Source organism: Triturus cristatus, chromosome 9 (genome assembly GCF_964204655.1).
Source record: "Triturus cristatus chromosome 9, aTriCri1.1, whole genome shotgun sequence".
Taxonomy (NCBI): Eukaryota; Metazoa; Chordata; class Amphibia; order Caudata; family Salamandridae; genus Triturus; species Triturus cristatus.
The window spans coordinates 455,216,457-455,239,677 of record NC_140592.1 but is presented as its reverse complement, the minus strand read 5'-3'; the positions used below and the strand labels follow the sequence as shown (position 1 = coordinate 455,239,677).

At 44.6% G+C, this 23,221-nt stretch overlaps 1 protein-coding gene across 8 annotated transcripts in view; it reads left to right on the top strand.

Annotated features, from left to right (window-relative positions):
* The window catches only part of C9H19orf47 (chromosome 9 C19orf47 homolog), a 270,934-nt gene that overhangs the window by 1,078 nt on the left and 246,635 nt on the right, over nt 1-23,221 (top strand). For 3 of the 8 annotated variants that reach the window (XM_085625356.1, XM_085625349.1, XM_085625360.1), the window contains exon 3: nt 20,754-20,836. The exons of 1 other annotated variant lie outside the window; for it this stretch is intronic. The gene's annotated coding sequence lies outside the window, so the exon portion shown is untranslated. Of the gene's footprint in view, nt 1-4,428; nt 4,546-5,105; nt 5,122-20,753; nt 20,837-23,221 lie in introns of those variants that run through there. 4 more of the 8 variants (XM_085625352.1, XM_085625357.1, XM_085625350.1 and 1 more) reach the window with 4 other exon arrangements.

Sequence of the window (23,221 nt, the reverse complement as noted above, 5' to 3'; positions counted from 1 at the left end):
TTCTTTACAATCCCCCAATCATCTCCCTCTCTTGTTGAATTGTAATTGTTGCATTTCTAAGACAAGAAACTCCTCTCTGTTTAAAGTTTCTGATACCAGAGGGTGTTTATTATTGTTTATTTGCACAGCCTTGAGGAAGTCGTGGGATTACTTTCCCAATACGACGAAACACGTGTTGGCTGTGACTGTGATGTTCCACTTGAAAACGTCATGAAATAAAGAGGAGAAGAAGAAGATTTCGCAACTGATTTATTGATTTATTCTTATACTGTTTTACTCACAGACTATGAACGTCAGAATTTTCTAAACTTCACGTGTGCTGGGGACTTGAAAAACAGTTATTTAAGCTTTTGCTTTCTCTTGTAAAGTTTGTGGTTTCTTTACACCCTACAGCACCGTCATAGAAGTGAATCACAGATAATGAATGTGCATTTTCCTTGAGACGCCAATAAACCTATGACCCAGACCACTTATCTGTTAGAAAACTGTTATCAATAGGTGGCAGCACAAGGAACACAATGACTTCCGATATCAGAGAAAAACCAAAGAGGGACAAAGAGGCTGAAGACCTATTTAGCAATATTGCAAAAAACGCACCCTTAAACACGCTGTTACAGGGTGGACGTACCTCTAAAAAAGAAGGTCTGAGGGAGAAATTCGTTAGATTAGAGAAGTTAAAAAGAAATGAACTTTCACGGTGGTGGGATGCTGCCACCTTAAAGCAATACATCAAGCTTAAAAGGATCCCAAGGGGTTTAAGGTCACAAATCCTCCCTACATATGAGGATCTCGAAGCAGATTTATTAAGTGAATGGGAGAAAGAATTAAGTAATAACTCAAACAAACCCATGGCCATTCTAATAGAGAACTGTGAAAGAAAAGTTATGCAGCTGCAGAGGGACATAGACACCTTAGAGTCAGAAATCAAAGATCTAAATATGCCGGAAGGCACATTTAAGAATTATGCCATCCTTAATGATATAATTGAACGCCACGTGTCAGAAATAAAGATACGCAAGGCCCGTAAACTGAGAAGGGATGAACGTGACTACTGCGAGGGTCGTATTTTCACTTTCGCGAGGAAGTACGATCATCTTGTACCAAAAACAAAACAACCAATCCATACTGAAAGTGGCTCATTGGGTTCTAGCTCCACCTCCCTAAATACAACACATACAAGTGGCAGTGAAATAGAGGAAGATAGCAGTACCCTTAACATTGGGAATAGTTTTTTATTAGAGGTAGCAAGGATCAAGAAAGGCAACAAGGAGTACAGACGACCACCTCAGGGAGAAAAACCAGGAGAGGCAAGAGAGGAGGTAAGAGCAGAAGATCTACCAGGGGTCAGGACCAGGTCCTGGGACCGGAGGAAGTAGACAATGTAAATATAATCAATATGACTGACATACAACTTTCTAATGATGCTATTTCTGTGCTAACCAGGGGAATGAGCTTTTGTCCCAAAACGATTGGGAATGTATGTGATGTCAAGATTGACCTGTTTAAATTCATCAGGTGCATGAAATTGAGAAAATATTTTGGATCTATGAATGATGCTAATAAAAGTGTGAATAAGCATTTGGGTATGTCTCCATTGAATACGAATTCAATACAAGACATTCTAGACACTAGACTGCTTTTGTCAATAACAGACTGTGAAGATGAAGTGATAACTGCTGATGCCATCATGAGGGATTTAGACATCACTACCGATTACAATATTTCTAGCAACTTAAAGGAGAAGTCCAAATGGACTCCGACGTTGATTACTGGCAATAATATTGATGTATTCCACAGACTAGTACTGGCAGACCTAGATAAACACGAAGATAGGAACACCATATACAATACCAAGTCAGACAATTTATCTATCGGGGAAAGAACTGCTTTAAAAGAATTGAGTACCAACAATGACATCACTATACGCGAAGCGGATAAAGGGGGCAATATGGTGATTATGCGAAGCTCAGACTACAACAATGAAATCCACTCACAATTGGCTAATCCAGAATGCTATGAGCCACTACATACCAACCCGATTTGGGCCCTTACGGACCACAATAACACACATCTCAAGCGGTGGCATGGACAGGGCTTAATTAATGAGAACAAATTGACTTATTTAAAAGTAGACAGGCCTAGATTTCCATGCTTGAACACACTACCAAAAATTCACAAAACATTACCCTTTCCCCCAGGAAGACCCATTATATCGGGCATTGGGGGTCCAACTGAGAGAATATCAGAGTACGTGGACACATTTTTGAAACCCATGGTAGTTAACCTTCCATCTTACATCAGAGACACCAAACACATTCTCAGCACATTGGCTGACTTCACCTGGGAAGATGACATGACTATGGTGACCCTTGATGTTACGGCACTATACACCAGCATCAAGAGGGAGGTGGGGATGATGGCGGTCAGGAGAATGCTTAACAATAGATCAGCAAATACTTGGGAACATACTGAGATGTTAATGGAAATGGTGGCACTGTTATTGGATAACAATGTATTTTTATTTCAAGAAACATGGTACAGACAGAAACAGGGTGTCGCAATGGGTTCCAGATTCTCTCCCTCGTATGCCAATCTCTTTATGGGATGGTTCAAGGCGACGAGGATCTGGGGCCCATTGGGCACGGAATGGAATGACTCGATATTGTACTGGGGGAGATACATAGACGACTGTTTTATGATTTGGACAGGGTCTCAGACTAAACTAACTAACTTCATTAAGTATCTCAAATCAAATGAATATAACATTCACTTTACTTCTGAGCATAGTAAAGATAAGACCTCCTTTCTGGACGTGGAATTTTATGTTAAAGACAAGTGCCTACAGAGAAGACTGTTTAGGAAAGAAACAGCATGCAATTCCATACTCCACGCATCCAGTTCACATCCACAGCACCAGATTCGGTCCATCCCATATGGAGAACTAGTGAGGGTGAGACGTAACTGTAGCACGAACATTGATTTTGAGTCACATAAAAGGAGCACACTCAACAGATTCAAAAATAGGGGCTATAACCATGAGACCTTGAGGAGGGCTCAACAGAGAATTGATGCAGTCGCAAGGATAGACACTCTGAAGGAACAAACAGTGATCAATAAGGATGAGAATAACATAAGACTTGTCACTAGCTTCAATGATTGGTCTGGGATTCTGAGACGGAGCCTGAATAAACATTGGCACCGTCTGAAAGCAGACAGATCTCTTAGTGAGGTCATCACAGACAAACCAAATATCACCTTCAGACGAGGTATTTCACTCAAAAATATCCTGAGCCCAAGTTATCCCACACCTAAAAAAAGAGACGATTGGTTAACCCAGTACTCATGCGGATTCTCTGGCTGTGGACAATGTACGGCATGCAAGTGGGCACACTCAAGAATCACGGAGTTCCAAGGCCCAGGTGGAAAGACATATAATATTAGGACTGATATTACATGTCTTGCCAGATTTGTCATTTATTCAATAGAGTGCAAGTGCCGAAAGAGATATATTGGCAGCACTATCAGGCCCCTACGAGACAGAATAAGGGAACATATACGAGCGGTAAAAAATGGGGATATGAGATACCCCATAGCAGCACACATATCTACCTGCTCAGAACAGGCTACGAACAGATGTTTTAAATTCTATGGAATTGACCATATACCGAGACACCCCAGGGGTGGGAACCGGGAACTGACATTAAGACGTAAGGAAGCATTATGGATTTTAAGATTGATGAGTACAGAATGTGGATTGAATATCGACCACAAACTGCATTACTTCCTAGGCAGATAGAGTATGTGTCCAACTCTGCCTAAAATATGATGAATGTATCTGTTTTCAGACAACAAATTGAAATTTTAAATGTATCAGTATATATACTAATGAACGTAATGACCATGACTCTGATGTAAGAAAGTTAATGTACCTTATACATCATACATGATGTATTGTCTATGTCTAGCTGTATGTATAACTTTGTGTATAGATCTTAGCAGCCTACATACACTTTTCAATGTTATTTGGTTTTGGATCAGTTGACTTTAACTGATGGAGAGACTTAGGGGTTCACAAGGAGCACGAATAAAAACCAAAGTGACTCGAGGCGAACGTTACAACTGCACTGAGTATTTTCACCTCGTATACTTTAATCCTGGAATTTGCTAATTCACCAGTGACAACAGGCTTGATACTGACTTAAAGACGGGCTTCACGAATTCGGTACACGAACACATGTATTACGCGCTCAACTCGGGAATTTTAGTTCTTTTTTTTGTAATCTGATTTACAGTCGTTGGATTTGTTCACTTGATTCTGATAGAATTAATGGTGTACATTAGAATTTGTTAGAAGTGATTACGAGACTGAGAAGACTCAGTGGAGTCTTGTTTCTATTTCTATGAACATGACGCGAGACGTTGCACGTCACCCGGTAGTTGGTTACTTGAAAGTTTCACATGCGCTTAGGAACACTCTGCTGCACTCGGCGGACCCACCGTTTACCATTGTGAGGACGAGGACAAGGGATATTGACCTATACTTAGGTAAGGAGGCATAGTGTTGTGGGGAGTAATACGGACCAAATAGTAACCACCTTAGCTAACATGAGTCGCTTTGGACTTAGCAGTGCACTGTGAATAGATTTTGGGATATTTCGGGCGTGTCAGTCCTCACGCACGCTGTCGAGAAATGAGTCTCTGTTTTCATTTGTGTTTTATCCCGTTTTGAGTAAAATGGGTTGTAAGAGCTTTTTATCCCAACAATTATTAGCCGCTTTTGGATTCGTTTGTGTCTTACCCCGTTGTGAGTAGAATGGGTTGAGAGAACTTTTATCTCAGCAAATATTAGTCGCCTTTGGATTACAATTCACGTACCGCACATGGAACTAGGTGTAAATCTGTGCGTGTTTGCCCTAGACACACTGCTAGAATATTGAATCATTAGCCAATGTTTTAACCCTTCTGAAGGCACTCGTATTTTGGATGAGTACTTATGGGGCTATTTTTATTATTTACAAACCATTGCGATATATACATTATACTGAATCAGGATTGTGACACCCTGTTTTCCTCGTCCGGAAAGAGACCCCCACGTGGTCTGGAATTAGAACCACGTTCAAAGTAGGTTTTGTGTTCTTTTGTTTTATCAACGAATAGGATGGTTGGTTTTAAATAAACCTTGTGGTCCAAGCTCTAATGGAACATTTGGTATGTTCTTTATACAAACAGAATATTATTGAAACAAGAAAATAGGTAAATATAGCCATGGGGCCTGGAGGTGTGTTTTGAATATCACCGGTTGGCATGCTGTTTTGCGCTTCACTATGTCACTACGTTATAAAGGAATACTTTTCAGCTTAGTCGCCCACAATTGTTTACGAGAACATATCACGTGTGATTTTCACTTTTAGTCCTCCTTCTCTCTCCATCTTTTGGGTCTTCATCTTACTAGATTTCACTCTAACACTTGTATGCATATCCTAATGCTGTAAAGTTCTCTAGTTTACAACCAGCATTCTTTACAATCCCCCAATTATCTCCCTCTCTTGTTGAATTGTAATTGTTGCATTTCTAAGACAAGAAACTCCTCTCTGTTTAAAGTTTCTGATACCAGAGGGTGTTTATTATTGTTTATTTGCACAGCCTTGAGGAAGTCGTGGGATTACTTTCCCAATACGACGAAACACGTGTTGGCTGTGACTGTGATGTTCCACTTGAAAACGTCATGAAATAAAGAGGAGAAGAAGAAGATTTCGCAACTGATTTATTGATTTATTCTTATACTGTTTTACTCACAGACTATGAACGTCAGAATTTTCTAAACTTCACGTGTGCTGGGGACATGAAAAACCATCTTTCTATATAGGCTTATCACAAGACCAAATAACGAGAAAGCCACAATACTGTATAAAAAGAATTCTCTCTGGATGCTGCAAAAATAGTTCAAATGGGAAATGCAAAGTTCAGTTCAGGGCAATGGTCTCTGCGACCCTTTTACTCACAGTTCTGGGATGTTGTTGACAATAATCCACAAAAATGCCGCTACGGCGGGTTAGCGATGTTTTTCCTCACGCTTTTGGTCGCGGCCGCTCGCTAACGGGTGTTAGCGACAATTTCGGGGCCCGCAACCGGGTGGGGCGATGATCAGGCCAGCGAGCCCCCAGCGGCAGCGATGCGACGATTTTCCTGACGCTCTGCGGCTGCAGCGATAATTTTTAGTCCCGCAAACATGCGGGGCGATGATCAGGCCAGCAAGCCTTCAGCGACAGCGATGCGACGATTTTCCTGACGCTCCGTTGCTGTAGCGATAATTTTTAGGTCCGCAAACGTGCGGGCGATGATCAGGCCAGTGAGCCCTCAGCGGCAGCGATGCGACGATTTTCCTGATGCTCCGCGGCTGTAGCGATAATTTTAAGGCCCGCAAACGTGCGGGGCGATGGTCAGGCCAGCGAGCCCTCGGCGGCAGCAGTGTGAGGATTTTCTTGACGCTCCTCGGCTGCGGCTGCTCGCTAACAAGCCTTAGCGACGAAATGAAGTCTACAGGTCCTGAGACTTCAGTCAGGAGGCTAGTTCTTTCTCTAGCCCTTGGGTGATTGCAGGGTCACACAACACCAGGACAGTCCTCTCCTGCAGCTTCCTTCAGTTCCACGGATAGAGGTTGGTCTTGAGATCCAGGGGCAAAACAAATTGTAGGGGTTTCAGCACAGATATTTCTACCCCAAAAGTCTTTGTTCTCAGAAGCTACAAGTCACTGAACCCAGCCAGAACCAGTTCTGCCCAGCCCTGGAGCACTTTGTTTACCAGGCTGCATCCTTCCTTTCAGAAAGAGGGGGTCTGCCTTCAGACGCACAGTGGGAGGTAGAGCCAGCATTCACCTTGCCAGGCACAGCCCTATTCAAGTGCAGGAGCTACCCCTCCCCTCACTCCAAGGCAGATCTCTCTATTCAACCCAGGTCTGACTCACCCTGCCCTGTCCCTCCAAAACCAGACAGCCAATACACATAACAGCAGAGCACACTGGAAGGCTTAGGCAAGAAAATACCTGCTTTCTAAAAGTGGTATTTTCAAACACAGAATATAAAAATAAACTTCACTAAAAGATGTATTTTAATATTCTGAGCTCAGGCATACTAAATTCGTCTTTCTACCATGTTCTATGGGTCAGTTAGGACTATAGAATGTAATAGCCAAACTTCCCATTCTGGCCTATGGAGAACAGGTAGCCTTACAGTAGTGAAAAACGAAATTGCGTGTAATTCACTACCAGGACATGCTACACATATCAGAGCATGTCCTACCTTACACATACAGTGCACCCTACCATAGGGGTGGCTTACATGATGCCAAGGAAAGGTTCAGGGGCTGGGAAGTGGGTGCACTTCACAGCCAAGATGGCAGTTCTAGACTGCACACAGACACTGCAGTGGCAGGTCTGAGACACACTTTACAAGCTGCTTCTGTCGGTGGCGCAAATCAGCGCTGCTGGCCCACCAGCAGCATTTGGTTTACCAGCCCTGGACACACAAGGGCCACATTACTAGGGACTAACAGGTAGACCAAATAAGCTAATCAGGGATACACCAATTCATATGTCATCTTTATACAGGGAGCATCCGCGCCGCGGCACTGAATGGCAGTGGCGCAGCGCCCAGAGCATCTATCACCAAAAAAACAGAGAAGGCACAGCGAAAGAAATGGATGGAGACTCACGCCAATGGTGCCAGGTCTAACACGTGTCCCTCCCAGCTGAAATGTGGGGTGAACTACCCATCCCCTGGGAAGTTCTCATCACTTAGGCGGAAAAACCTGGACAGACCGTCAGCATTGGCGTGCTCTGTACCAGGGTGGTGTTCCACCGTAAAGTCCATCCCCTGTAGGGAAATGGACCACCTCAACAACTTGGGATTCTCACCCCTCATTTGCATCAACCATCTGAGGGGCCTGTGGTCTGTCTGAACCTGGAAGTGAGTCCCAAACAGGTATGGTCTCAGCTTCTTCAACGCCCAGGCCACAGCAAATGCTTCCCGCTCAATTGCACTCCACCTCTATTTTCCTGGCAGTAGCCTCCTACTGATGAAGGCTACAGGTTGGTCTAGTCCCTCCTCATTGGTCTGTGAAATAACAGCCCCCACCCCATGCTCTGAAGCGTCTGTCTGGACAATAAATTCTTTAGCAATGTTGGATACCTGGAGTACGGGCGCTGTACACATGGCAGTCTTGAGGGCATCAAAAGCTTTTTGACAGGTGTCAGTCCAGTTCACAATCTTTGGCTGCTTCTTGGAAGTCAACTCAGTCAAGGGTGCAACAATGTTGCCATACCCCTTGACAAACCTCCTGTAGTACCCCGTGAGTCCTAAGAAGGCCCTCACCTGCGTCTGGGTCCTTGGGGGCTCCAAGTCAGGATGGTCTCAATCTTGGGCTGCAGGGGTGCCACCTGGCCACTCCCCACTTGGTGTCCTAGGTACACCACAGAACCCTGCCCAATCTGGCACTTACTGGCCTTGATTGTGAGGCCTGCTCTGCGCAGCGCCATCAACACTTCCCAGAGGTGGCGTAAGTGATCCTCCAAGGAGGAACTGAACACTGCAATGTCGTCCAGGTAGGCGGCACTGAAATCCTCCAGTCCAGCCAACACCTGGTTGACCAACCTCTGAAAGGTGGCAGGGGCATTCTTCATCAAACGGAACTGGTAGTGCCCATCGGGTGTGGAGAATGCTGACCTCTCCTTTGACCCATCAGTCAGGGTGATCTGCCAGTACCCAGACGTTAGATCAAACGTGCTGAGGTACCGGGCAGCCCCTAGCCGATCAATGAGCTCATATGCTCAGGGGATGGGGTGCGCACCGGTACTTGTGACCGAATTGAGACCTCGGTAGTCCACACAGAACCTTAGTTCAGGGGCCTCACTAGGCGCGGCAGCCTTTGGTACCAAGACCACTGGGCTGGACCAAGGGCTGCTAGAGGACTCAATCACCCCTAGGGCAAACATTTTGGAGACCTCCTCCGTAATGCAGGCCCTGAGCCTGTCAGACACCCGGTAAGCCTTATGCTTAACAGGGGGGCTGTCCTCGGTGTCTACCTCATGGACGCACCAGTCAGTGACACCAGGCACTAGGGAAACAAATCTGAGAATTGTCCCAACAGCTGGTGACAATCTCTCTGCTGCTCAGGGGTCAGTGTGGTGGAGAGTACCACACCCTCCACTGACCCATCCTTCTCTTCTGCACACAGGAGGTCAGGAAGAGGCTCACTCTCCTCCTCCATTCCAGCATCTGTGGCAAGCAACATGCCCACTTCAGACCTCGCAAAGTGGGGCTTCAGGCAGTTCACATACAGGACCCGCAGGGGGTTCCTGGGCGACTGAAAGTCCACCAAGTAGGTAACTTGACTTTTGCGCTCCACCACCTCAAATGGACCGGTCCACTTATCTTGGAGCGCGCAGGGCTCCCCCAAACCTTCTGGCCAGGTTGAAACTCGACCAGAGTGGCATTCTGGTCGTGCCAACGTTTCATCTCCTCCTGGCTGGCTTCCAGATTTGCCTCAGCAATCTTTCTGAAACGCCAAGTCTGGTTCCTGAAGGCCAAGATGTAGCTAAATACGTCTTGGGGAGGTTTCCTGGGAGATTTCTCCCAGCCTTCCCTGATCAGACTTAGAGGCCCTCTGACCGGGTGACCGTAGAGTAGTTCAATGGGGCTGAACCCTAAGGACTTCTGGGGCACCTCACGGTAGGCGAACAACAGGCATGGCAAGAGGACGTCCCACTTACGCCTCAGGGGCTCCTCTAGGCCCATAATCATACCTTTCAAGGTCCGGTTGAACTTTTCAACCAGACCATTTCCTTGGGGGTGGTAAGGAGTGGTGAACGTATAAGTTACCTCCCACTCCTCCCACAGAGACTTCATGTACTGGGAGATGAAGTTGGTCCCCCTGTCAGACACCACCTCTCTGGGGAACCCCACACGGGAGAAGATCCCCATCAGTGCACGTCCCACCATGGGGGCCGTCACTGTCCTGAGCGGGATGGTTTCAGGGTACCGGGTGGCATGGTCCACCAAGACCAGGATGTACCTGTTGCCCATGGCTGTCTTGGGGTCCAGGGCCCCACAATGTCAATTCCCACTCGCTCGAATGGGGTACTCACAACGGGGAAGGGCTGGAGTGGGGCCTTGATCTTCCCCCCACTCTTCCCACTTGCCTGGCAAGTCTCACAGGTCCTACAATAAGTATCTGTACTTTTGCGTATCTGGGGCCAATAGAAGTGGGTGACCAGCCTCTCAAAGTTCTTGGTCTGCTCCAGATGTCCTGCCAACGGAATGTCATGAGCCAACCCCAGTAGGAAGGCTCTGAAGCACTCGAGTACTACCAGCACACGGGCCGACCCCGGCTCAGCAGCCTTAGGCTCACTATACAGGAGACTGTTCTCCCAATAGATCAGATGCGAACCAGACATATCACCTGCTGCCTGGGCTGCAGCCTGACGCCGCATACCCTCAAGAGAAAGGCAAACTTTCTGCTGCTCACAAAAGTCCTCCCTGGTGGGCCCCCCCTCTTGCTGCCAATGGGTCAGCTCAGGCAGGTCCCCCAAGTCGGTGCTTTGCTCCCCAATAGGCTCCAGGGCATCCCCGTGAAGGGCTGCTCCTTCCTGGGCCGTGGGAACTAAGGGGTGTTGGTTTCCAGCGCCCCCTGCTCCTTCTCTCTAAGGCAGGGATCTGGGCCATACTATCAGGCTCCAGTCTTTTCTCAACACCCTCTTTCTGCCATGGACCGAGTGGTGGCACACGCCTATTCTGGCAGACCCAGCATTTCCAAGTGAGAACTCCTCTCCACCATAGCCCATGGAGAGTTCTCCAAATCGTTGCCCAACAGACAGTCTACAGGCATGGTGGGCCTCACAGCTACCTGAAGAGTTCCTGAGACTCCCCCACCACTCGAAGGGAACCTGAGCCACCTCACATTGGCTCTCTGAGTTGTCGGCTGACACGACTGGGCAGAATGCATGGGGAAAGATCTGCTCCTGGGACACCAACCGGGAGCTGACAGCAGTTATACTGGCTCCTGTGTCCCTGAGAGCCTCCACTTTATGGCCATTGATGGTCACCCACTGCCTGTATTTCTTAGTGTTGTCAGGCAGTGCAGGTTTAGGGACCATCTCACAGTCTCCTAGGGAGACAAGGGTTAACTGTACAGGGTCTCACCCCTCTTGGGCATCCATCTCCTCTCCTTCCAAAGCTACACTAGCCATCTGGCGGGGTGGCGCACGGGAGGGTGCGGCAGTAGCCCTCTGAGGACACTGGGGATCAAAGGACCGGTGGCCCACTTGGCCACAATGAAAACAAGTAGGGGGCCCCCTGGGAACAGGCCTACCTGTCGGGGGCATTGGCTTCCTTTCTTGGGGAGGCTGGGACACCACTGTTTGGTTCCCTTGGGTATTACTTTGGGGCCCTCGGTGAAACTCCCTTGATTGACCTCTGTCACCCCCACCTCTCTGCTGGGGACCCTGCCTACCTCTGGCGTAATCTCCCATTGGACCCTTGTGGACCCTGGTGCTGACCCAGCGGTCTGCATCCTCAGCAAGCTTCCTAGGTTTAGTCAGCCTGCAATCAATGAGCTCAGGAAAACAGTTTTCAGATAGATGCTCCCATGCAATCAAATCATACAGTTGCTCAAAAGTTTCTACTTTGCTACCTTTTACCCAGCGTTCCATTGCTCTGCAAAAAAAAGACACATATTCTACCCATGTGGTACCTTCCAACTTCTTACAGGACCTAAACCTCTGTCTGTACATCTCAGGGGTCAACCCATAGCGGGTCATCAGTGCTTCTTTCATGTGTTCATAAACCATTCTACTTTCTGGGGGCAGATCCAACAAGGTGTCTCTCCCCTCACTCACAAACCGTCCCCACAACCCCGCTCCCCAATCCTTCTCAGGGACCCGGTGGGACACCATAGCTATTTCATAAGCGGCAAACCATTGCCCAATATCCTCACTCTTGTGGAAATCCTTAATAACCTCTTTAGGAATGTATACTCTGCTCTCTGTCTGTACTACTGGTATGCTGCCATCAGAGGGACTGGAGGTCTCTCCATTCTTTACCTTAATCTCCAGCTCCCTCAATGCTCTCTCATGCTCAAGCTTCATTTTCATCATTTCAAACTCTAGCTTCTTGTTCTCAAGATCTCTCTTCCTCTGATCTTCTAGTTGCATCTTAGCCATCTCCATATTATGGCGTCTCTCTCTTTCCCTGTCCTCCATCTCCTCTGGGAACAGACCCCTCGCCGACACACTCCTGCCCGGGCTGGAAAGCGCTTTACCACCTACTGCATCAATCACTTCATCCACATTCTCTCCCTCCACCACAGGCTCTTCCATATTCCTAGGGGCATCCCTGGCTGCTAGCCAGGCCTTTAGTGCCTTGCAAAATTCTTCTTTCCTGGTAAAACCAGTGGTAGGGACTGTAAATTTTCCAAAACATTTTTTAGCTCCTTGGAAGTGTAGGTATCTATCTTCTCCTCTTCCCAGGAGAACTCTTCTGGGTCAACAGCTCTGGGCTTGGCCATTGTATCAACAACTGGCACTCTTAATCAAAAATAGACTAAAAAAAAAATAATCCTCAAATATGTATGTGGTACGTTATGGTCTGCACTCACTAGTAGTGTACACTATAATAACTGTATGCGGTCACAAACACAAGTCCAGATCCCCACAGCTGACCACCAATGTTAGAAATGGGGGTCTCTGGTTGGCAGTGGATGGCCACTGTCCAAGCAGGGACCCTTCTTTCTAAGTCAGAGAGAAGGGCTGCACCTCTTTGACAACCCCTGCTCCACCCTGTGGTAACGTAGCACGAGCAGTTAGGCTAATCTCAGAGGCAGTGTGTTAAGCGTCTATGACCATACACAGTAATACAGTGAGGAACACTACAAAGGGACACAACACAGGTAGTCATTAAAAATACTTATCTTTATATATAGGCTTAACACAAGACCAAATAACGAGAAAGCCACAATACTGTATAAAAATAATTCTCTCTGGATGCTGCAAAACTAGTTCAAATGGGGAATGCAAAGTTCAGTTCAGGGCAATGGTCTCTGCGACCCTTTTACTCACAGTTCTGGGGTGTTGTTGACAATAATCCACAAAAATGCTGCTACGGCGGGTTAGCGATGTTTTTCCTCACGCTTTTGGTCGCGGCCGCTCGCTAACGGGTGTTAGCGACAATTTCGAGGCCCGCAACCGGGTGGGGCGATGATCAGGCCAGCGAGCCCCCAGCGGCAGCGATGCGACGATTTTCCTGACGCTCCGCGGCTTCAGCAATCATTTTTAGGCCCGCAAACGTGCGGGGCGATGATCAGGCCAGCGAGCCCTCAGCGGCAGCGATGCGATGATTTTCCTGATGCTCCGCGGCTGTAGCGATAATTTTTAGACCCGCAAATGTGTGGGCGATAATCAGGCCAGCGAGCCCTCAGCGGCAGCGATGCAACGATTTTCCTGACGCTCCGCGGCTGTAGCGATAATTTTTAGGCCGGCAAACGTGCGGGGCTATGGTCAGGCAAACGAGCCCTCGGCGACAGCAGCGCGATGATTTTCTTGATGCTCCTCGGCTGCGACGGCTCGTTAACAAGCCTTAGCGACGAAATGAAGTCTACTGGTCCTGAGACTTCAGTCAGGAGGCTAGCTCTTTCTCTAGCCCTTGGGTGATTGCAGGGTCAAGATTAAAATGTTCTCTTACAGCTCCTTTTCCCTCCTATTTCCAGTCCAATGAAAACTACTGCAGGCCAATCCAGGGAAAAGCACACAACACCAGGACAGTCCTCTCCTGCAGCTTCCTTCAGTTCCACGGACAGAGGTTGGTCTTGAGATCCAGGGGCAATACAAATTGTAGGGGTTTCAGCACAGATATTTATACCCCAAAAGTCTTTGTTCTCAGAAGCTACAAGTCACTGAACCCAGCCAGAACCAGTTCTGCCCAGTCCTGGAGCACTTTGTTTACCAGGCTGCATCCTTCCTTTCAGAAAGAGGGGGTCCGCCCTCAGACGCACAGTGGGAAGTGGAGCCAGCATTCACCTTGACAGGCACAGCCCTATTCAAGTGCAGGAGCTACCCCTCCCCTCACTCCAAGGCAGATGTCTCTATTCAACCCAGGTCTGACTCAGCCTAACCTGTCCCTCTAAAACCAGACAGTCAATATACATAATTATGGGTGGGCGGAATTAGCGAAAGTGCCTTTCGCAAAATATCGCGAAACGGCACAAAATCTCTGCGATCTCGCGATATTTCGCGTGATCGCGGAGATTAGTGCTTCCGGTTGGGGTTTAATTATTTTTGTGACAGGAGCATCGTGCCAGAATTAATCCTGCCCTGCATATTTACCCAAGAAGATGCCACCGTTTTGTGCAATACCTCTACTCAACTCGAGTACTTTCTACTGGCTAATCAGTAAGAGCTACCTCGTTGGGTAAATGTATAGTGCTTTTCCTACACTACAGCTGTGTAAAGGGCCAGAAGAGTTGTCTCCAGTCACAGTGGCAATGTGTGTCTGTAACGTTGCCATGGCGCCGACGGCCCTGGGGTCCCTCGAGTCAGCTGTCCATCATAGTGGGGGAAAGGGCAGGAAGACGTTGCCCACCACTGGTATGTGTGGCGGGGCTTCCATGCAGTTCACATGCCGCTTGTTTAAAGGGCCAGAGACCGATCAGAGCAGCAGACGAGGAGACAGAACCTCCCGGTGTCAGGAGCTACACGGGGATTGCGCTTGAGAAAGTCATGGGTGCACAGAGCTCCATCAAAGATCACAGCTAATTTTTGATGGTAGATATGGGGAGAAAAGCACACCTGCCCAGCCTCGACCTAGCTCCCGAATGTTTTGTGCTGGTTAATGCGTTACTGAATTTAAGCTTCAACTCGGGCCCCTGCTTTATTTATATCTGTAAGTGCTTCCTGTTGAGGTTTAATTTTTGTGACAGGAAAGGACTCAAGGCGACAATTTCCGTTCCCTCGCGGATCGCGGAAATTTCGACATTTTCGCGTTCCGCGCAAAACGCGAAAATGTCGAATTGTCGCAATTTCCGCGAGCGGAACAGAAATTGTCGCCCACCCCTACACATAACAGCAGAGCACACTGGAAGGCTTAGGCAAGACAATACCTACTTTCTAAAATTGGTATTTAAAAACACAGAATATAAAGATAAACTTCACTAAAAGATGTATTTTAATATTCTGAGCTCAGGCATACTAAATTTGTTTTTCTACCATGTTCTATGGGTCAGTTAGGACTATGGAATGTAATATTCAAACTTCCCATTCTGGCCTATGGAGAACAGGTAGCCTTACAGTAGTGAAAAACGAAATTGGGTGTAATTCACTACCAGGACATGCTACACACATCAGAGCATGTCCTACCTCACATATACAATGCACCCTACCATAGGGGTGGCTTACATGATGCCAAGGGAAGGTTCAGAGGCTGGGAAGTGGGTGCACTTCACAGCCAAGATAGCAGTTCTAGACTGCACACAGACACTGCAGTGGCAGGTCTGAGACACACTTTACAAGCTGCTTCTGTTGGTGGTGCAAACCAGCGTTGCAGGCCCACCAGCAGCATTTGGTTTACCAGCCCTGGGCACACACAGGCCACATTACTAGGGACTAATAGGTAGACCAAATAAGCCAATCAGGGATACACCAATTCATGTCATCTTTATACAGGGAGCATCCGCGCTGCGGCACTGAATGGCAGTGGCGCAGCGCCCAGAGCATCTATCACCAGAAAAACAAAGGAGGCACAGCGAATAAAATGGAAGGGAGACTCACGCCAATGGTGCCAGGTCTAACAGATCTTGAAATAACAAATCTCAAAAACACCCACGGGAAAATGGTTTACTATGAGACAAGCTGCTAATACAGATGAGAGTACCAGTCAAATCAAGTCAGAAGTGAACAAGAAGAACATTTAGTTGTAGTCCCAACCGAATCTGAAAGAGAGAATGAGCATCCAGACCACTTATTCTGAACCTGTGAGAAGAAACAAAAGACTGTATTGAAATACTAAAAGGATAGAGACAAACACCGGGAGGAGCACAGTATACAGCTAGGTGATCCTGCGGAGAACGCACCTTGACGAAAGTTTGACTACAGGGGTTCTCTTTTACTTCCCCTCCCATTAAGTACATAGGGTTAAGGCTGTAGGGTACTTTTGACCCATATAAACAGCAGAGAGCGACTAAAGTCACTCCGCCGCTGATTTCCTCTAACCACAGTGTTGGTAAGAGTGGAGCCCTGTATTTGTTTAAGTACTAAGGTCCTGATGAATGCCGAGTACCTCTGTTGACATAAGGCAGAAACATGTCGACCCAATTTCAGACCCAATTTCATACGGCGAGGGGATAATAACTCTCCCAATTTCGCCGTGCACTTGTTTTTATACACCATATAGTCTCCTAGATCATTAAAAAGGAAATGAGGTTACTATAATGGCTTTTAACTTCACTCACTTACTTTGGGCCCCACTTAGGTAGAAGTGCATCCCTGTCGTCAGGTGTATGCCCGCCCTCTATCAAACCAAGATTTTAGAGGGCGAGGACTGGCCAATGATGAAGCATGACACCAGGTGGTGTGTGCGGCCAGTCCATAACTTTTTGTGAGATGTCCACACTCACATTCACATAACACTACTCAGCACTTTTTAGGTCATTCCAATAGGAGCGGCCCCATTTGTGTGTAACAATTTGTGTTGGAGGCAGTCCGTCTCCTATTACCCTGACAAGCCTCTAGTTCCCTTCCCCAGCGAGTCTGGGGCTAGTGTGCATTTACAAACAGAGAAGAGCCAGACACAATAACACCAGACTCGGGCAGTAGTGAACATGAACCCCCTGCAGCCAAAAGACTAATGAGAATATGTGTCAAATACAAAGAATGCATCTCCTGAATGGACTTATTTGGTAGCAGCCTATGGATATTCAGATGTTGAAGTCTATGATTTGACAAACTGCTGCCAGTTTAATTTTGAAGAAGTGTCACCATGACCTAATAAAAAAAGAGTTTTGAATGGATTTTTTGATTACATTTTGACGAGTTCACACAAGAATTTTATAGTTATAGCTTATTTTTGTTTTGTACCTTAGGTATCCAGCTGAAGATAGTAGGGTTCCTTGAACTCTAGGGACTCAATCTATGAACTGAACCTTATGACGTAATCGAATATTGATCCTGATTTTGTTCCTTTGAAGTTAGGTTTTTGTTTTGTTTATATTTTTGAATAGTAGAAGGATGGCAAAGAGTAAACAAATGTGCTGTACAATATTAAGTATATTTTTGTTGACAATTATAATTAGTTTTTGTTGGACTGTTAATGTGTTTGATTTCACCAGTTGCATATGCTTCACCTCAACAAGTTGAAGTAACAACTGCACACCATAGTTTAGGAAATGTGAAATTAACACACAGAGATTGGTCTGTAGGAAACTTCAGAGAGAAAATGTATTCAAGTTTAGTGTCTGAATATACTGACATCATACACATTAAAAATTGCTATGTAGTACCTATTTACCTATGTCTGTTTCTGGTGGCTCCACATATTTACAATTGCCTCTCACCTACTCTTTTTTGTGTAATGGATTTATATAAGTATATTTCACGATAAAGAGTTTTTAGCTCTGTTTCTTTCAGACTCCAGCGCTATTTTGGAGTAACTTCTAAAGCCTATTATGCATCCTAACTCATATTTTAATCTGACTAACAATGAGTATGTGTGCAGCTCAAGTGAAAGAGAGTGCAAGTTCATTAAAGAGTATAATGAGAGAAAGGTAAAAATTAAGAGAAATTGGGAAGATGCGAGAGGGACTACGAAGCAAACAGAGGGTGAAGAGAAATTTAGAATTCAAATGGGCATCCTAGGTTGAGAATTGATCAAATGAGAAAAGGAGTGCTGTGTATGGTGCGACAAACTTCTCAAAGTGGTGGATTAATAGAACTAGTAGAGAAAGTGAGTCTGAAAGGAGTTATGCGATTGATGATAAGTATCTGATGGGTGAGAAACCTATACTGAGAGGAAATTATTATGTTTGTGGTAAGACTGTATGTTCAAGTTTACCTCATAACTGGGTGGAAAGGTGCAATCTTGCTTTGGTATTACCTCTAGTATACTATACAAATGAAATAAATTATGCTGTTGGTTTGAAAAGAATGAAACGTGGGTTTGGGCACATTGTGTTAGATGTGCTAAGTGATATGATTCGGTCTGTTTGTTTGGCTTTGAATGATGTGGAAAATAGGAAGTTATCTATGTCTGCAGATCTCCTTGCTTTTAACACTTAAGGGGTATTAACTCACATTAATGAGGAATTAATGGCTATGGGTGCTGTGATTATGAAAAATTGTCCAGATTTAGACATGTTGCTCACGAAAGATGTCAGAGTCAGTCAGTGCTGTACCTACTTCCCTAATAAAAGTAAACTTAATAATGAATTATAAGTAACATTACTAGTGTTTCACATCAGGCAAAGGCTCTTGAAGAGTATAGTTTGTAGGAATGAGTTGGGTCCTGATTTAGGGAAATTGGAAAGGGGTTTGAAAAGGTTGGTGAGTGGTTTCACAGTATTGGTGGGAGTATGTTTTGCACAATACTAACACCATTAATAATTGCAGTAATTTGTGTTATCTGTTTTGGGGGGCGTGGCTTGAAGCTGATCGAGGATGGCCGCTGACTGAGGGAGCTCTGTGGCGGCTCGGAGGAGGGTGAAATACTTCCAGCGGACCCTTCCCTCGTAACTACGCGTCGAAGACAATTTCAATGATGTGAAGGTCTCTGGAACCGTATTGTGCCATTTTCAGCTCCGGTCAGCTTTCTTTATCATCAAAACGGCAGGCGCATTTTTCCTCACGGAGAGCGCACCCGCCATTGTGTTTTGCCATGCTCACCCCGTTACACCGCATAGCACAGGAATTCTCATTCAAATGAAGTTTCTGCTCCAAAAGAATTTTCCTTGTTCAAACTCGCTACGCTTGGTGTATTTTAATGAAACAGCTTTTGCGCATTGCTTCTTTTATCTGAGCTGCTGTGTCAAGAATAATTCTGTTTCATATTGTACCCTTCTTCATATGGTGATTTCGGAGATACGCCACAGTGATGCTTGATAATTGCAAGGACTATAATACTATGTGAAACCATTAATTGGATATAGAAGGTGCTTTTTCCCCACAAGTTTACACCTACCACTGTGGTTATTGTGGCTTCTTGAGACAATATTCTCATTCTCTTATGAAAGAATTGTTGCAATAAGTCTTCATTTTGCTTCTGGATAAGTACTTGTTTTTCCATCAGTCCTCTCGCATTTTACACAGAACAATGATAGTTCATAGCCCTCAGCTCAGTACATGTGAGGTACTGTTTTTGAACTGCATATTGTCCAGAGGAATATGAAGTAAAGAAATTACCACAGCCAAAAGAGAGTTCACAGAGTTTCCTCATTTTGCTGGACTTTTAACTATCTCTTCTCCAGAATAGTTTATTGTCTCCTCACCAGGAATTCTCTTCTTTGATTGCTACGACTATATTCCCTCATATTATTGCTTTTTGCGGTTCTGGTGTTTTTGTACCCTTACTCCTTGCTCAGTATTCATTCTATGGGGAGAACAAAGTCTGCTCGTTGACTCACTAATTCCTCCTTACCGTTTTCATCCATGGCGGATTACAATCCTTACTCTGCTATTTCCGTCAATATGGATCATTCAGAGAGTGCGTCATCTTTTCCCAGCAAAGAAATTTTGGGGGCAACATCTAATATTACGCTCTACCAACAGTCTGACTCCTAACGCAACCACTTCATCTACATTGTCTACTGGAAAACGTGTCAAAAAAGATTCTCCTTCTACATCTCCTCCACCAATTACTATGGAAGTACTGCTTGAGGAGTTAAGAGCTTTTCGGCCTTACATGGAGGAATCTAATAAAAGGCTCCAGGATCTGGATGAGAAATGGTCCATTATGGAAAGTAGGGTTACACAGATTGAACATCAAACGCAGTCTGCCCAGGTTGTTATAAGCCAAGTTCCTTTGATGAATTCTGAGATCTCGCTTCTCAAAAAACAAGTTGAAAATATAGAAAACCGCAAGAGGCATCATAATTTACGCATTTATGGTCTTGCTGAGGGCTTGGTAGGTGCAAACGCTATTTCTTTTTTCCAATCTTTTCTTCCACAAGGACTTGGTCTTCCTATTTCTCCGGTCCTAAACATCCAGACGGCTCACCGTTTAGGTCGCACTCCAACTTTGGCGGCCTCTTCAACAAAACCTAGAGGTGTCATAATCTATTTTTTGGAATATACCGTTTTATTGAAGGTTTTACAAGCAGCTAAGCTTAAGGGCTGCATTTCCTGGCAGGGCTCCAATCACTTTTTTGCTCAAGATTACGCTAAGGAAACGGCAGATCGAAGGAAGAAGTTCCTAGACATGAGACCAGCACTCCGGAATCTTACTGACAGATTTGGTCTCTTCCACCCATGTCTTTTTAAAGTGACATATAAGAACAAGCCCACAAACTATGAAGATCCTGCATTGCTGCAACGGTTCTCGGAACAATGTAGAGAAGAGGAGATGGAACTATCCCGACAAGCTGATGATTGATTTCATGTTGTCATTCATTTGATATGTTCTGTTGTTTAAAATACTGTTGTGATTTACTTGTTTATTGAAGTTTCTTGTTTCCCCATATGTTTTCATGTTGTACTCACCTGTGGTGTTTTCCTTTTTTATTAGGTGCGGCATTTCCTATATTCTCTGTGTATCCCTTGTCCGTTTCGATGATGTCCTTCCTCCCCGATCCGCCATGGGTTTGCCCGGTTAGTTGTGCCTTTTTCCTTGTGTGGCTTCACCACCCTTGTTTTGTTTATGTTTTCTGTAGTTAGTCATTATTTTAATGGTTTTTATAATATATGTTTTTTATTTGTTGCCTTTGTGGTCTTTTCCCTTCTCCACTCTCCTTCCCTTTTTCCAGGTTATTTCTCTTTCTTAACTGTAGGCTCCCTTTTCTTCCCATTACTGTTTTCCTTCAGTCAATTTACGTCATTCCCTTTTATAATCTTGTTTTTTCAATTTGTGTTATCTGTTTTACTCTTTTGTTTATAATTCTTGAGGCAATGTAATCCTTGGAGGGACTAAATTGTGGGTGCCACATCTTCAAATAAAGGTACGTGCAAAAAATATGAGATGGAACATATTAAAGCCCAAGCCTATCATAAAATCAAGGTGTTAGAAGAATTAAGAAAAAAGAGGCAGAAAGTGACAGAGACTATATTATAAATGCGGTAGTAGGATATTGGTGGGGAGTATAATCCTCATCGAGGGAGATTTTTTAAAGTTATTTTTAGTTGAATTAATTTTGCTTTGTACATGAACATTTTGTAATTGAAAGAATAATGATGTGATATACTGAACAAGTCTGACTATCAGAAATAGTGCCAGCACTGGTATGAACTGTTTGTTCTTTCTTTTGCTGGTACTAATAAGTTGTTTTTAATGTTTGTTACCCAGAACATACTTCCTGCACTCGTATAAAGCACTCTAAAACTTTGGGACAAGTTTGCCCTACATAAAAACAACCAAAATAAATAAAGTTTCAAACCATCGCTGTGATACAATTGTAATGCTAGCACTACAACGTGACATATTACAAGTGCTTTAAAGTTCAGTAATAGCGCTTTTACCGTAGCCTTCAATCTTAAGCGCTACTGATGAATTGGGAGTGGTGTTAATCCTCTTTGGGTTTTTATTGGTCCACAACTGGACTTGGTTAACATGTAAACTCAATATCAAATAACATTTCAGAACGAAATGTAAAGCACATTAGGTTTCACAATAAAGACTGATAAGTAGTAACATGAAAACGGTGAAAGTTTATTAAAGTTAAAGGCATAGCGGAATGCAAAATCAATGACAAAGAGTTAGACAGTTAATCATTATCACATAAAACCATGACTTTCAGATTAAAATGAAAATTGTGAACTAGCAGGAAAGAGAATAATGCAGCTCAGAACGAAACATCATGAAATATGTGAGAGGATTACAATGTTTTCAAAACATTAATTACAAAATATGTCTTCTAAGCTGGATGTACAGTGTGTAAAGGACAGAGAACGACTGCGTGCAGGAACAAGACGACAGGCAGCAACAGCCATTTTGAAATCAAGGCCTACATTCCAGTGGCTTTAGATTTTGCAGTCTGTTTTTAGCTTTATTTTTTCAGGAGCAAATCACAACATGAAGACAAACAAAAGTATTCATGTAAAAACTACAAGATCCATGAATACAAAAAAACTACAAATCCCAATAAGGCACAAACGTATAGCCAATCAGCATTCAGCAAACTATATGTTACAATGTCCAATGGAATTCTTTCTCTTGTTTTGTTGCTCAGCAGCTATTTTAAGTACAGTTTTTCTTTTTCCAATGTGTTTTGTTGTACTAATTGTATTGTATTCATTTAGAATTACATTTTTCTTTCAGATAAAGAGATCTGAGTCGCGACATTGATCTCTTGTTTTGTAATGTTTTGCCCCCTCTGGCCATTTATTTTAAATATGGCTAACGGTCGCTCACGACACCGCCATTTTGAGATTTGATCTTCTCAGGCATCCGCGAGCAACTGATAAGGTTCCTAGTTGTGTTTGTGCCCTCTTCCCGGCGGTAAATCTTTTCTTTATCTGCTCAAGGTGATCTTTGCTCTCCATGTCACAGGAGTCATATCTCGGCTGATGAACTGTTCCCTGGCACGCTCAGTCCTGCCCTGGTCCTTCCCATTCATTCACCCTCAGCCACCTCATCACTGCCCATATTAACTCTTCAGGATTATACAAAAATTAGGATTTGGACGTCCTGGTTTTTATTTTAGGTTAGTAATAGTTATAGATACTCTAAATATTAGAGTGCACATTTTATTCACAATAATCCAAGTTGTTTTTAACCCCCATTTTGAAGAAGTACTATTATGGCCTAAATCAATGCAGACCTGTTCTTAGATTCTTATTACTTTTACATAATGATGAAGGGTCTTTTAATGTGGGCGCATATTTAAAGGCTGTCATGCTGGAACGAACTTCAATGCACTGATGAGATATGCTATTGCAATTTGGTACTGTATGAGATATTGTATCCTTCTAGCTGAGGCATTTTATGTATTGGTCAAATCTTAATTTAAAATGGCATGATTGTAGGAGAGTAGGATCTGC